Source organism: Scyliorhinus canicula, chromosome 4, assembly GCF_902713615.1.
Source record: "Scyliorhinus canicula chromosome 4, sScyCan1.1, whole genome shotgun sequence".
In the NCBI taxonomy this organism is placed as follows: domain Eukaryota; kingdom Metazoa; phylum Chordata; class Chondrichthyes; order Carcharhiniformes; family Scyliorhinidae; genus Scyliorhinus; species Scyliorhinus canicula.
The window spans coordinates 144763739-144779339 of NC_052149.1; the positions used below are offsets into that span (position 1 = coordinate 144763739).

Sequence of the window (15601 nt, forward strand, 5' to 3'; positions counted from 1 at the left end):
TAATCAAGGGTCAATTGTGTTTGTTAACAAGCCAAAGGACCCTGATAATATGATGCACATGCCATAATATGGTTGCTGTTTGTAGTTGGATAGGAATGGGCAGACCAATTTTTTTAAATCTAAAGGGCGCGAAGGAAGGAGGGCACTATTTTTTGCCAGAGGGGTATCCTTTGTACATCAGGGGGTGCCAGCCCCCCTCAGACAGTACCCCCATTTCTTTCTACTCGCAGCTCACCAAAACCCACCACCACATGCTCAACTCCCCTCCTCTTCCAAAGCAGGCTAACCCCTCCCTGCCAAATACTCCAGACTTGCCTTGCTCCAGGATCCATTGGGCCTTTTTCGCTAGAGCTAATGTGCTCTTGGTGTTGCTGGGAATGCTGGTACTTTTGGCCAATCTGATATTCTAGCAGCTTCCTAGGACGTGATTGGTCCCTAGTGAGGGGCAGAAGTCCAACTGGCAGGGTATTTAGCCCACCTATGGCACACAATGTCTGCAGGATTGGCTGGGCTGAAACAAGATGGCTTTCCACCGACTTTGCTTCCAGGTGGGTGAGCCATCTCCAAGCCTCAGGTATTTAATGACTAATTGATGTGTTGCAAGGTTGTGCATACACTCAGAGATTCAAAATATACCCATTGAAATGTGTCCTATCTGGGTCCACAATTGTATTAAGTCTGACACAATCTTATCACAGTGAGCAACATTTATTTCTGCATCTGCAGCATCAATAAAGGCACATTTACATGTGTGAATGGTGGTGAGTCAATACATCTGTGACCCTTAAATCTCAGGCAGATAATGTTTGGCCTCAGAAGATTTTCTCATCAAGCCATGTCATTCTCCTGATACTGGCGCACTGAAATATGTTGTTTGTGGAGGACATAAGTAGTTGTCATGACGGGCGTTCGAATCATTTTTCCAAAGAGTACTTTCCAATGGCGTTTATTTTATGACAGTGAGCTTTTGGGAAATGTAATATTGATTGCCAAGCATCATAGGCTTTCATGACTCCCTGCAGTGTGTTTCCATGCCCTCATTTAAGTCTGAACATTATTCCATTCTTATTTCCCTCTCCCCCATTGCATGATGCTGAACTACAGAAGCTAGTTTCATTCGGTGTCTGCAAGAGGGTTATGAGTGTGCAATGTCAGTGGTGTGCGTTCATTCTGATGAAATCCTCTCCTTACCTGTGAGGATCTTACTTTTCATAGAATTTACAATGCAGAAGGAGGCCATTTGGCCCATCGAGTCTGCACCGGCTCTTGGAAAGGGCACCCCACCTGAGCCCACACTTCCACCCTATCCCCGTAGCCCAGTAACCCCACCTAACCTTTTTTGGGCACTAGGGGCAATTTAGCATGGCCAATCCGCCTGACATGCAAATCTTTGGAATGTAGAAGGAAACCGGAGCACCCGGAGGAAACCCACGCAGACGCGGGGAGAGGTGAAGATTCCACACAAACAGTGGCCCAAACCAGGAACCAAACCAGGGACACTGAAGCTGTAGAGCAACAGTGCTAACCACTGTGCTACCATGCTGCCCGTGACAGACATTAGAATCGTTTTCCCAAAGAGTACTTTCCAATGGCGTTTATTTTATGACAGTGAGCTTTTGGGAAATGTAATATTGATTGCCAAGCATCATAGGCTTTCATGACTCCCTGCAGTGTGTTTCCATGCCCTCATTTAAGTCTGAACATTATTCCATTCTTATTTCCCGGAGCAGTGCTTTACGTGATCCTTCTGTAAAGGCATTGTATGTAACTCGATCTGAAATCCATTGCATGATTGTACATTCATGAACTTCAGGTATACGAAATGGATTGGGCTTTATGAGCTGGACAATATTGAGGACTGTCATGCTCGTAAAGCGATGCTTTGGCACATTTCCTGAGTCAGCAGGATCTATGAAGGGAAGAAGCTGCCATGTCTGCTGTGCCAATATTGGCTGGGTCACATCTCTCTCTCATGCCGAGGTAATGCAAAGCATCCACATGGCAGGCTTTCAACAAATGCAGGTCCTGCATTGTAAATAGTCAAACCATGGTCCAGCTGAACTGCTGTCTGTGAGAACAATGCAAACATAACTCGCAGCTTTGCCAGCATGCTGTCGATTAACAGATCACTGAGCCGTGATTTCTGAAGGCTTATTGGGCCCCGGTAGCAAGATGATGCATTTTTCATCAATCAAAGCTAGTTTTTGGAGAGATGGTGCTATCCAGACTCTGCTCCCTCTTGAGGCGGTCAAGCGCTAACTATTGACATAAAAGCAAATTACTGCGGATGCTGGAATCTGAAACCAAAAGTGAAAATATTGGAAAACCTCAGCAGGTCTCGCAGCCAGGCCTGCTGAGTTTTTCTCTTTTGGCTAACTATTGACAAATGTTTTTGCTCGTTAGTACTTCCGTACTAAACTGCTGCCATGCTGGTATGAGTTCATCCATGTGGGCAATGTCAACTCACCTGCTTGGTAGCTGCTATGTCCATTGACTTGTTGTCGCCATGATTCAACGGACTGCACTATAAGTAATTGCTTAGGGATTTGTACTAGTGGAGTGCTAATCACATTCCACTCCAGCCACATAGTCCCGAAGCTACTGCATCTTCAAGGATGATCCCATTGTTAGGGCAGAAGGTGACTCATGTCTCCACTGTATTCATTGTGAGATTGTTGACCTTTCATGACATGTGATGACAATGAAGATGCTGTTGCTTCCCTGCATTGAAGCATGATGAAAACTGTACTCCTACCAACTTATGTTCACCTTATTCCTCCTGGAATCTTGTAGTTATGATGTCCTCTGAGGCATATCTGCCATGTTGTGCCCATGCAATGGCCTCCTCATGTGGCTTGTCTGAATCACCACCTTCTTTAAGATTCACCCTTTTCAAAGTCGACCTCGCCCGAAGAGATGTCCAGTTCCTCCATATCTCCCTGTGGCACACATCCACCCTTTATGGTGCTAGGTTGTGTAGGGCACAGCAAACAACAATGATGCAGGGCATCCTCTGCGGTATTGGAGAGCCTCGCCTGAAAAGTCCAAACATTGGAACTACGTCTTTAAGAGGCCAATATTTTGCTCTATTAAGGGTCTTGTGGTTGAATGTGCAGCATTGTATCTCTCCTCCAATGCATTCTATGGACGGCAAATGGACGTCATTGGCCATGTCTTGTGGGGTTACCCCTTATCATTGAGTAGCCAGGGCAGCACGGTGGCGCAGTGGGTTAGCCCTGTTGCCTCATGGCACCGAGGTCCCAGGTTTGATCCTGGCTCTGGGTCACTGTCTGTGTGGAGTTTGCACATTCTCCCCGTGTTTGCGTGGGTTTCGCCCCCTCAACCCCAAGATGTGCAGGCTAGGTGGATTGGCCACACTAAATTGCCCTTGAACTGGAAGAAATGAATTGGGTCCTCTATAATTATTTTTTTTTAAATCATTGAGTGGCCAACCCTAAGTGCTGAGCTCCTTCACGTACTTTTGGCACCTGTGAGTTGCTCAAAGTGTAAGAGTGTAAGAAAGCACGCAGCACAAACATGCTGGATCTGCTTTATGTGATCAAATGAGTGGGATGTTTAGGGAGCAAAATCTTTTTCTGTTAATGAATCTCACAGGCTGCTGCCAGGGAGCTCTCAAGGCCACATAGATGCAATTAATTGCATCCTGCACTTGTGGGAAACCTGAGATTGTAATGACCCCTCATCTCTGGCAGCTTGGCTTGCTTCACCAAAATGCATGTAATGGTGAGCATTAATCACCTCCCTTATGCATTTGTGTGTCGCTGAATGTGAGTTAACACAAAGATCCCAATAGAGCCCTGGAAGGATCTGCAGGCAAAGACATTGGGCATGATTCTCCGCAACGGCCGACACCGGAGTGAAACCCGGAGTGTTTCACTCCGGCGTCGGAGGCCGCTCCTTGCCCCCTATTCTCCCCCCCCCCCCCCCCCCCCCCCCGGGGTCTAGGAGCGGCATTGTGCGAATCTCGGGCGCCAGGCCTTGACGCTTGCGTCAAAGCGCGCGCCGAGAATGATGCGGCTGACGGCGCCTAAGTGACGTCAGCCGCGCATGAGCAGGTTGGCCGGCTCCAACCCGCGCATGCGCGGTTGCCGTCTTTCCCTCCGCTGCCCCGCAAGGCGTGGCGGCTTGATCTTGCGGGGCGGTAGAGGAGAAAGAGTGCGTCTCTTAGAGATGCCGGCCCGACGATCGGTGGGCACCGATCGCGGGCCAGTCACTTCACGAGCATGCCCATGGTGCTCGATCCTCTCTCCGCCCCCCACAGGCCCCACACTTACCTGTCGCGCGATGTTCACGCCAGCAACGACCAGGTGTGGTTGCCGCCGGCGTGAACCGGTCGGGGTCGTCAGGCCCTCAGCCCATCCGGGCCGGAGAATCGCCGGTTGCCGGGAAAAACGGCGAGCGGCGATTCTCCGAGCGGCGTGTCGCAAAACGCGGCACGTCATTTTGGGGGGGGGGGGTGGGAAAATCGCGGGGGGTGCAAGGGCGGCGTGGCGTGATTCACACGGCCTTCCCGCGATTCTCCCACCCGGCATGGGGAGCGGAGAATCGCGCCCATTCAGTGCAGTGATAACCTTCAAAGTAGCTGACATTGTATATTCTCCAAGCCTGTGTGGCATGTGTTCCTTGTAGAGAATGTGACAAACATGAGCTAATACATCTCCAGACAAGTGATAACACCTGCTGCACTGTCTTTTTCTCATCTCCATATATGAGCTGTGTATTCTGTAGATCCTTGGTCCACCATGTGTCTTTGTGGATATGGCCCCTTCTCATCGGTACCTGGGTCTTCCTGGGGCCCAACTGGCTCTTGCTCATCAAGCCAATGGTCTTCTCCGAGCTGTGACAATCGGTGATGGATTCTTCTTCTCCTCAATCTAATCAAAGCTATGAAGAAGACACCATTGCCTACACCATGCAGGCTCCACTCTTCCTTGTTTCTGTGAATGGATACAATTAAATAATCAATGGTGGTTCCCCTTGAATGTTCTTCCCACCCGCCCTTCCATCCCCAAGACATGAATCCAGTCTCCAGACCTTGACCTGCATAGTGCGTGGCACCCCAAGGCCATTATTATAGCAAAGAGCAGGTGAAAACACGGAACAATTTGCACTGCTCTCTTTCTGTGTGAAAACTGTGATTGTGTAGCCCGCACCTATTCACTTCACAGAATGGCCAAAGGTTTCATAGGCACTAGTTAATCACGTTATTGAGTGAGCAGCTTGGAGGCAGAAAGTCAAAAGAGTACAGATCTGTGATTTGTAGATGGCTATCTTTTTAAATGCACTGAGTTTTATAATGCGTCACACAAACCAGGAGGCCCCCGGTTTTGTCCCTAGCCTTGTGCTAAGTTAATTGGCCCAGTAACAGGATCACTGAAATTGTCATGGGTGATATTGGAATAGGGAGGGGAAGAAAGTTCAGGTTCCCACTCCATGAGCAAGGACAGTTGCTCAGCAATACTGTGCTGCTGTGTAGCAGGAATAATCTAGGCTTGGCTGTGAAGCCCCTCTTAGGTTGACAAGCTTGGCGAGGATTGCATGAAGAATGGTCAACATGGGCCAGACTGCGGACTCCCACTGAGCTTGGACCTCGGCAACTATGCTTATTTATCCCACACAATGTTTTATTTGCATGCTGTGATTGAGTTGGTGGCATAAGATTTAATAATAATAATTGCTTATTGTCACAAGTAGGCTTCAATGAAGTTACTGTGAAAAGTCCCTAGTCGCCACATTCCTGCGCCTGTTCGGGGAGGCCGGTACAGGAATTGAGCTGCTGTCTTACTCTGCATTATAAGCCAGCTGTTTAGCCCACTGTGCTAAAGTGATACTTCTGCTCTATTGGCTTTAGTTTGTTGAATACTTTGCTACAGTGTGAAATTAATAATACATCATTATTTCCAGGCTAGGAATGCATGATCAACATTACTGAACCTGTTTATTTGTTTTCATGATTTGCTTGGCATCCATTTCCTGCCCTCCTCATCCACGGAAGGTGTTGACTATGTCTCCTTGACTGAAGCCTTCTGAACATTTTGGTCACCTATTTCAGAAGGTGTTGGCCACACTCTCCTGAAGGTGTTCATCACACTCCCCTGAAGGGGTTGATCACTCTCCCCTGAAGGGGTTAACCATTCTCTCTGATTCTGAGGCTATGTCCCCATGCCGGCGTGGGAACGGTGGCGTTTTACACCGTAAGAAATGGGGTAAACGGCCACCGATCCTCCGTTTGGTTGGGGGCTAACATGCTGGTAGCGTAAAGCACCCGGCTCTAGCTGCCGATATCGCCCCGGGAATTACCGGGTCTCTGGCTGCGCACATGCACGGCGGCGGCCTTCATTGGCTACGGCATGATACATGGCTGATGCTGCTCGCAGACCCGGCCCGTGAAATAGTGCCCCCCCTTTGGCCTGCTCCCATGCGCTGGACCATCCCCCCCACAGTTCCCCCAGCCCCTGATAAGGTCCCCCGTGACTGCGGATCGGCCGTCCCCAGACTGTGGCAGCGCTGGACTGAGTCTGCATCCGCTACCACGAGTTTCCGACAGATGAGTCCACATGCGACCAAAGCCGTCAGGAACACGGCCGGTCAGGGGCGGAACATCGGGGGGCTGGCCTCAGGCAATGTCCTGAGGCTGTTGATACATCCCGAGGATACGGTGCTTTGGAGAGGGCGGAGCATCGCAAAAGCGGCACCGCCCCCGATTCGGTCGGGAACTTTGATTCTCCGACTGGTCGCCGGACAAAATGTTGGCGTCGCCGACTGGAGAATCCGGCCCATGGTGTTGCAGCCAATTCTTGAAGCTACTAGCTATGGAAACAGATGAAAGTCTGTCTTAGTGCACTATGAGATACAGGAAGAGAATTGGAATTAGGAGGGATGGACCTCAACAGCTACCCTATCTGTGAATCAGCTAAAAGAAGTGATCAAACCTGGTCTGTATGTCTTAACCACTCATTATTCTAACTGGCTTAATGCATCAGGGGAATGAGAGACTGTGCAATAACGAGTGTGTCATTAATTATTTTCTGGACTCAACAGCATTTTTTACAATTTAAAACTTTTCTGAAGTTGACCTCCAAGGCAAGTTCCTGAAGTACCTGGTTGTAAATGTAAAATCTTTGCAATATAAAATATAAATGAGTTTGTGAATGATTTATCTTCCGTCTCTTCACAAGGCTGAAAACAAACCAGCTGCGAATCAGCCCTCAGAGCTGGCAGGTTTTTAAAACCATTCTTTTCCAGACCTGGGGCGAAATTCTCCGACCCCCAGCAGGGTCGGAGAATCGCCTGGGGCCGCCGAAAATCCCGCCCCCGCCGTGACAGAGATTCTCCCCCACCCGGGAAGTGGCGGCAGCAGGAATCTCGCCACTCCGATCGGAGAAGCCCCTGCGGTGATTCTCCAGTCCGGATGGGCCGAAGTCCCGCCGCTGGGAGGCCTCTCCCGCCGCCGAGGTTTAAACCACCTCTGGAACGGCGGCATCAGCGGCGTGAGCGGGCCCCGGGGTCCTGGGGGGGGCGGGGGGGCGATCGAACCCCGGGGGTGCCCCCACGGTGGCCTGGCCCGCGATCGGGGCCCCCCGCTCAGACTCCAGGCCAGTGCCCTGGGTGCACTCTTTCTCCTTCCGCGTCCGCCATGGCCTCCGCCATGGCGGAAGCGGAAGAGAACCCCACATCACGCATGCGCCGGCAGTGACGTCAGCAGCCAGCTGCCGCTGACGTCACTGTCGGCGCTTGCGCCGACCGGCGAAAGCCTTTCGGCCAGCCCCGCTGCCGGGGGCGCCGGTTTTTTGCGCCAGTCTTCTGGTGCAAACCGCTCCGGCGCGGGGCTGGCCCCCAAAGGTGGGGAGAATTCCCCACCTTTGGGGAGGCCCGACCCCTGAGTGGTTGGCGCTACTCCCCTACGCCGGCACCCTCCGTCACGCCGGGTAGGGGAGAATGCCGCCCCACATCTGAAATCCTGATGCTTGGGGTTTAATTCCCTGGTACTTGCTGGCAATGTAGCCAAATGGCCAGGATTCATGTGTGAGCCGAGTTGTCCATCTATTCAATCATGGAGTGTTGTTGGACCCACTCCTGCCCTTACCATTGTTTTATTATTCCTTCCTGCGATGTGGACAGTGTGGACAGTGCTGGCAAGACTGGGATTTATTGCTTGTCCCATGAAAGGTTGGTATGGGTATTTTTGCAACTGTTGCAGATAGCAGTTTAATACAACCGAGTAACATGGTAAACCACCTTGGTGGGTCATTAAGTGAATCTGTGAAGCACATTTAGATCACACCAGGCTAGGATGACAGGTTACTGTCCGATAACACATTCATAAACCTGTTAGGTTTTTACAATGTGACTCCTGACCCACAGCAATGTAGTCGACTCTTAAATGCCCTCTGAGATGGCCTAGCAAAACACTCGGTTGCACAAAACCACTACAAAGTCTACAAAATGAATGAAACTGTACTGACCACCTGGTATCGATCTCGGCATCAGAAATGACAACAGCAAAGCCAGCCCTGTCGACCCTGCAAAATTCCCCCTTATTAACATCCGGAAGATTGTGCCAATATTGGGAGTGCTGTCTCACAGGCTAGTCAAGCAACAGCCTAACATAATCAAGAGCACGGAAACTTCCTGCTGATTACCACATACCACACCACTCCCCTCGCCCACCCCTAGGTTGATGGATCCGCACTCTTCCATGTTGGATGAAGCACTGAGGATGGCAAGGTACTGGTACTTTGGGTGGAGCTTTCAGTGTCTATCGTCAAGAGTGGCTAGGAAGCATCACTGAGTCCTTAAGGACACAGCTGCCAGACTGAGTCTGCAGCAGCTGGTGATGGAACTAACAAGAAGAAAAACATATTTGACCTCATTGTCACCAATCTGCCTGCCGCAGATGCATCTGTTCATGACGGAGTGTCCACTGCACAGTCCTTGTGGAGACAAAGTACCATATTCATATTGAGGATCCCCTCCATTGTGTTGTGTGGCACTATCACCATGCCAAATGGGATATATTTTGAGGAATTCTCTGTATTCCTGTTACTCCTTCCAAAATGGATCACCTCACACTTTTCTGCATTAAACTCCATTTGCCACTTCTCAGCCCAGCTCTGCAGCTTATCTATGTCCCTCATAACCTGAAACATCCTTCCACACTGTCCACAACTCAACCGATTTTAGTGTCATCCGCAAATTTACTCACCCATCCTCCTACGCCCTCCTCCAGGTCATTTATAAAAATAACAAACAGAAGTGGCCCCAAAACAGATCCTTGTGGTACACCACTAGTAGCTGAACTCCAGGCTGAACATTTCCCATCATCTACCACTCTCTGTCTTCTTACAGCTAGCCAATTTCTGATCCAAACTGCTAAATCACACTCAATCCCATGCCTCCGTATTTTCTGCAATAGCCTACCATGGGGAACCTTATCAAATGCTTTACTGAAATCCATATACACCACATCAACTGCTTTACCCTCGTCCACCTGTTTGGTCACCTTCTCAAAGAACTCAATAAGGTTTGTGAGGCACGAACTACTCTTCACAAAACCGTGTTGACTATCCCTAATCAAATTATTCCTTTCTAGATGATTATACATCCTATCTCTTATAATCCTTTCCAAGACTTTGCCCACAACAGAAGTGAGGCTCACTGGTCTGTAGTTAGCGTGGTTGTCTCTACTCCCCTTCTTGAACAATGGGGCAACATTTGTTATCCTCGAGTCTTCTGGCACTATTCCTGTAGACAATGACGACACAAAGATCAAAGCCAAAGGCTCTGCAATCTCCTCCCTAGCTTCCCAGAGAATCCTAGGATAAATCCCATCCGGCCCATGGGACTTATCTATTTTCACACTTTCCAGAATTGCTAACACCTCCTCCTTATGAATCTCAATCCCGTCTAGTCTAGTAGCCTGTATCTCAGATACAGACAATACTGTCTTTTTCCTGTGTGAATACAGACGAAAAATATTCATTTAGCGCTTCTCCTATGTCCTCGGACTCGATGCAAAACTTCCCACTACTGTCCAAGTGGGAAGGCAATTCGGGATATGCTGTCCTAACCAGCGATGCCTGCATCCCGTGAATGAATAAACATATGTACATACGAGCATACAAATTAGAAGCAGATGTAGGCCATTGAATAAGATTCTGCTTCCACTGCATTTTCATAGAATTTACAGTGCAGAAGGAAGCTATTCGGCCCATCGAGTCTGCACTGGCTCTTTTTTGAAAGAGCACCCTATCCAAGCCCACACCTCCACCCTATCCCCATAACCCAGTAACCCCACCCAACACTAAGGCCAATTTTGGACACTAAGGGCAATTTAGCATGGCCAATCCACGTGACCTGCACATCTTTGGACTGTCGGAGGAAACTGGAGCACCCACACACACACACGGGGAGAATGTGCAGACTCCACACAGACAGTGAGCCAAGCCGGGAATCGAACCTGGGACCCTGGAGCTGTGAAGCAATTGTGCTAACCACCATTCTACCATGCTGCCCCCACCATGCTACCTTCTGAAGAAGAGAGGTCCAGAGACTCAATACTGTTTGAGAGAAAAGGTTCCTCCTCATCTCAGTCTTAAATGAGTGACCCTGTATTTTTATAACCCTAGTTCTAGATTCTTCCGCATGAGGAAACACCCTCTCCACATTCACCCTGCCAATACCGCCTGGGATCTTAAAGGTTTTGCTCAAGTTGCCTCTTTCTCTTCTACACTCTAGTGGATAATCTCTCCAACCTTTCCTCTTGAGACAATCCACCCATTCCTGGTGTTAGACTAATAAACAGATAAAGAAAAACAGTGTAACAGCTTCTTTATTCAACCATCATTGGCAGAGTCTCTTTTGCCTGAAATCCTGCACATTCACATTCCCAGTTGAGAGTTCTGTGTACTGACTAGGAACAGGAATCATTGAATTTTCCTCTTGCCAAATAGTACTGCAGCCAATTCTTGAGCCTACTTAACAGCTACCCTAACTGAGAACTGACACAGCCAAGACCAGAAGTCTAACCTGGTCTGAATGCCTTAGCAACTCATTATTTTAACATGCTTAGCCCATCGGGGGAATGCAATGCTGTTTTACTGGCAGCAGCTTATTTTTCTAAACATTTTTTATTCAACTGAATTCAAATTCTCAAATGGCCATGTTGGTATTTGAAATTACCTTCACTCGATTAGAATTCCAAAAACATAAGCACTTACATAGAACATACACTGCAGAAGGAGGCCATTCGGCCCATTGAGCCACTTAAGCCCTCACTTCCACCCTATCCCTGTAACCCAATAACCCCTCATAACCTTTTGGTCACTAAGAGCAATTTAGAATGGCCAATCCACCTAACCTGCACGTCTTTGGACTGTGGGAGGCAACCGGAGCACCCAGAGGAAACCCACGCAGACACGGGGAGAACGTACAACAGTGACCCAGCGGGGAATCAAACCTGGAACCCTGCCGCTGTGAATCCACAGTGCTATCCACTTGTGCTGCCCGAGAGTTACTATACTTGTACGAGCAGCAATCAGAAGATAGTTGCCAGCCCAATGATGAAGCTTTAAATCATTTTAACGAAGCCTAGTTGGAATCTACTGAAAGTTGTTTAAGCGCTGACTAAAGCTTTTCTCTTCTGGAAATGTTTGTGAAATTGTAATATGAATGTGCCTTGGATTTAAGTTAATAAAATCAAATTACTGCAGATGCTGGAAATCTGAAATAGAAACAGAAATTTCTGGAAAAACTCAGCATGTCTGTCAGCATCTGTGGAGAGAGAAAAAAGGGGGTGGTTTTAGTCCCGCGTTAGCCGTTCTTGAGGATGGCGATGCAAGCGCAAAGTATCCCAAGAGTTAGGAAACACGATTCTCGCCGGCGAGATCATGTTTCCTGATTTTCCACACCCGTTGCTGGTGATGTAATGAGGTTCCTGCCCACAAAGGCCAAGAACCTCATTGTAATACATTTTAATACATTTACATATAGTTACTGAGCCCCTGCCACATGAACCTTCACTTAATATTCATATGATGAGGTTTACAAGAGCTATTTAAAACCATGAATCATTTAAGGGGATCCCCCAAGGGTGAAAAGGTATGTATAGCCCCCAGGAGTAGAGGGACATGCGCAGGCAGTGGCCCGGCACTAGCCCAGTAAAGGTTCGCAATACCAACCTGTGCCAGGGGGCAGTGTCCAGGGTGGACCTTCTGGGCAGCCCCATGGGAGGGGCTCCCCTTATATGTGTGGGGGAGGACTAATGCCTGTGAGGGGGTAAATTGCCTCCAAGACTACAGTGCTGGTGGGGAGAGGAGGGAGATTGTGGAGAAGGGTGAGTCCCCCCATGAAACAGTGCTGGGGGAGAGCAGTGGGCAGAGAGGGGGGTGATTGCCCCCAAGACTGGAGTGCTGGAGGGCAGGATGGACTCCCGAATTTGTGTTGGGGTGAGCTATTCCCCCGTGCTTGGGAGGGGTTCCTCCATGTCCATGGTGGGGAGCAAGTGGGGTTTCTTTCTGTGTAGATCGGGCCATCCTTTATGGATGGTGCCATGATTTCTGTGGAGCCGACCTTGCCAGCTCTATCAGGCCCCGGCCCACCCGACTGACAGCGTAAACCCCGCCCACTCATTTTTCTTTCTCACGGTGCCGCAACATCTCGTCGACAGAGCAGCAGGAGAGCTATACACCGGTTTTCAGTCAGAGCCTGAACAAAATGGGAAAATTCCACCAAGAACTTTGAGCCTGACCTAGATCTTCAGAACTGAAAAGCAGAAGAAATGTGATGGGTTTTAAACTGATGAGAAGGGAGGGAAGGACAGGTGGAGCAAACTATAAAGTCAGCAATAGATTAGAAGTCAGGAGAGATTAAATGACAAATATGTCATGGGACACAGGAAAATGTGAGTGATAATGATAATAGTAGAGAGTAAAGCAGGTAGTGGAATAATGGTCAGCATTGTCTGAAAGTAAAATGGCAGAATGTGTTAATAGTACATAAAGGGTCATCGCTGTCTGAAAGCAAAACATGAGAACAAAATACAGACTGCCACTTGGTGGTTGGAGAGGAGAGAATCAAAATGGTGGACAAAGTTCATAGTTTGAAGTTATTGAACTCCATGTTAAGTCCAGAGGTTGTAAAGCACCTCATCAGAAGATGAGGTGCTGTTCCTCCAGGTTGCCTTGCACTTCTTGGAACATTGCAGCAGGCCAAGGATGGACATTTGGGCATGAGAGGAAGATGGTGAACTGAAATGGCCAGGCACCAGAAGGTCAGTGTCATACTTGAAGACATGATGAAGGTGTCCCGCTAAGCAGTCACCTGCATTTAGTCTTCCCACTGTAGAGGAGATTGCATTGTGAGCAGAGAATGCAATAGACTATATTAAAAGAAGTGCAAGTAAATCGCTGCTTCACCTGGAAGGAATGTTTGGGCTTTTGAACGATGAGGAGGGAGGAGGTAAAGGGGCAGGTGTTACACCTCCTGTGAGTGCTCGCAAAGGTGCCTTGGGAAGGGGATGAAGTGTTGGGGTTTTAGAGGAGCTGAGGAGGGCCCTATTAACCACAGTAGGGGAATCCTCGGCTGAGGAAAGAGGAAGTCATTTTGTAAGTGCCATTATAGTAGCTGGTATCATCAGAGCAACGCGACAGAGACTTGGACACAAGTCCATGCAGAACGAAAGGTACGAGGAGGTGTAGTTGAGACAGCTGTGGGAGTTGATGGGTTTGTAATGGACCTTGGTTGACAGTCTATTACCAGAAATGGAAACAAAGAAATCAACGAAGGGAAGTGGACCATGTGACCATGTGAAGACGGGAGAGGGCAGGAAATTGAAGCAAAATTAATACATTTTTCTAGATCCAGCCGAGAACATGAGGCAGCACCGATACAGTCATCAAAGTGCCAGAGAAAGGGTTGTGGGAGGAGGCCTGAATGTGACTGGAACAAGGAATATTCTACATGTACCACAAAAAGACATGCATAACTATGGCCCACGTACATACCCATAGCCACAACTTTTATTTGGAGAAAGTGAGGCAAGATAAAAGAAAAAATGTTCAGAGCAAACAAGTTCTGCCAGATGGATAAAGATGGTGGTGGATGGGGATGAACCCATCACATTTCTACCTCCCTGCAGCTTTGATGAAGAGTGATTCCAGCAGGATTCTCTGGTCTCGGTGCAGTGAACGGGAGATTTGACTGAGCGTCAGATTCTCCATCCTGGCTAGCAGCGGTAATGGGGCGAACCCGCAACGGAGAACCCTGGCCTACATCTGATAACGTGCAATAAGACAGGATTAATGTAATGACCTCAGTTTGGAGGCACACCAAGATAGTTGTGATCAGGATACGATTGAATTTGAATTTCACTTTAGTTTGAGGGAGAGGAGTGGATAAAAGACAGGTTTTGAGAGCAATCATCATCCATAATAGCATGGAGAGAGGATTGGTTACCTCACAGGAAATAGGCATAAATGGGTCATTTCAGATTGGCAAAATTTGACGAGTGGTATAAATTGTATGCAAATTGCCACAGGGAACAATGCTGGGGCCTCAACTATTTACTGTTTACTTCAATAACTTGGGATAAAAGTATGGTTGCTAAATTTGCAGAGGACACAAAGAGAGATGGGAAAATAAATTGTGAAGGAATCGGCCAAAGTGAGCACAAATTTGACAGATTGAGTAGCATGTGGGAAAATGGAACTTGTTCACATTGCAAGAAGAATAGAAATGCAGCAGATTATTTAAATGGAAAGCATCCTCAAGAATCTTGTGGCACCGAGGGATCTGGGTGCCGTCGTATATGGATCACAAAAAAATTAATATACAGATATAGCAAGTGATTACAAAGGCAAGTGGAATGGTGTTGTCTATTGTTGGGAAATGGAATATAAAAATTTTGATATTTTGCTGCAGTTGTTAGGCTGTTGTTGAGACCACATGTGGAGTACTCTGTACAGTTTTCACCTCCTTATTTAAGAAAAGGTATAAATGCGTTAAAAGCAGTTCAGAGAAGATTCACTCGACTGATACCTGTGTCATGACACCCTGGGCGAGTGCGCGGTCAGTTAGTTCCAGCCCACTCGTCCCAGAGTCGCAACACAAGTGAATTAACCAATAATTCTTATAAAAGTACCTGAAGACTTTGACCCTTAGCTGCCCAATAATTACAGTCACCAGGTTTGTAAGTTTAAACACAATTACTGTTTATTTATAATAATCTTTATTGTCACAAGTAGGCTTACATTAAGACTGCAATGAAGTTACTGTGAAAATTCCCTCATCGCCATGTTCCGCCGCCTGTTTGGGTACACAGAGGGAGAATTCAGAATGTCCAAATTACCTAACAGCACGTCTTTCGGGACTTGTGGGAGGAAACCGGAGCACCCGGAGGAAACCCACACAGACACAGGGAGAACATGCAGACTCCACACAGACAGTGGCCCAAGCTGGAAATCGAACCAAGAACCATCATGAAATATCAGTAGGGCGGCATGGTAGCACAGTTGCTTCACAGCTCCAGGGTCCCAGGTTTGATTCCTGGCTTGTGTCACTGTCTGTGTGGAGTCTGCACCTT

The 15601-nt window shown here is 48.2% G+C and overlaps 2 protein-coding genes across 2 annotated transcripts in view; one reads left to right on the plus strand and one right to left on the minus strand.

Moving 5' to 3' along the window:
* The window catches only part of LOC119965058 (dedicator of cytokinesis protein 2-like), a 759716-nt gene that overhangs the window by 296868 nt on the left and 447247 nt on the right, over positions 1-15601 (plus strand). The gene's annotated exons all lie outside the window — the stretch shown is intronic.
* LOC119965059 (INSYN2B protein-like) overlaps positions 1-15601 on the minus strand; it is a 175775-nt gene that overhangs the window by 8026 nt on the left and 152148 nt on the right. The window lies entirely within an intron of this gene.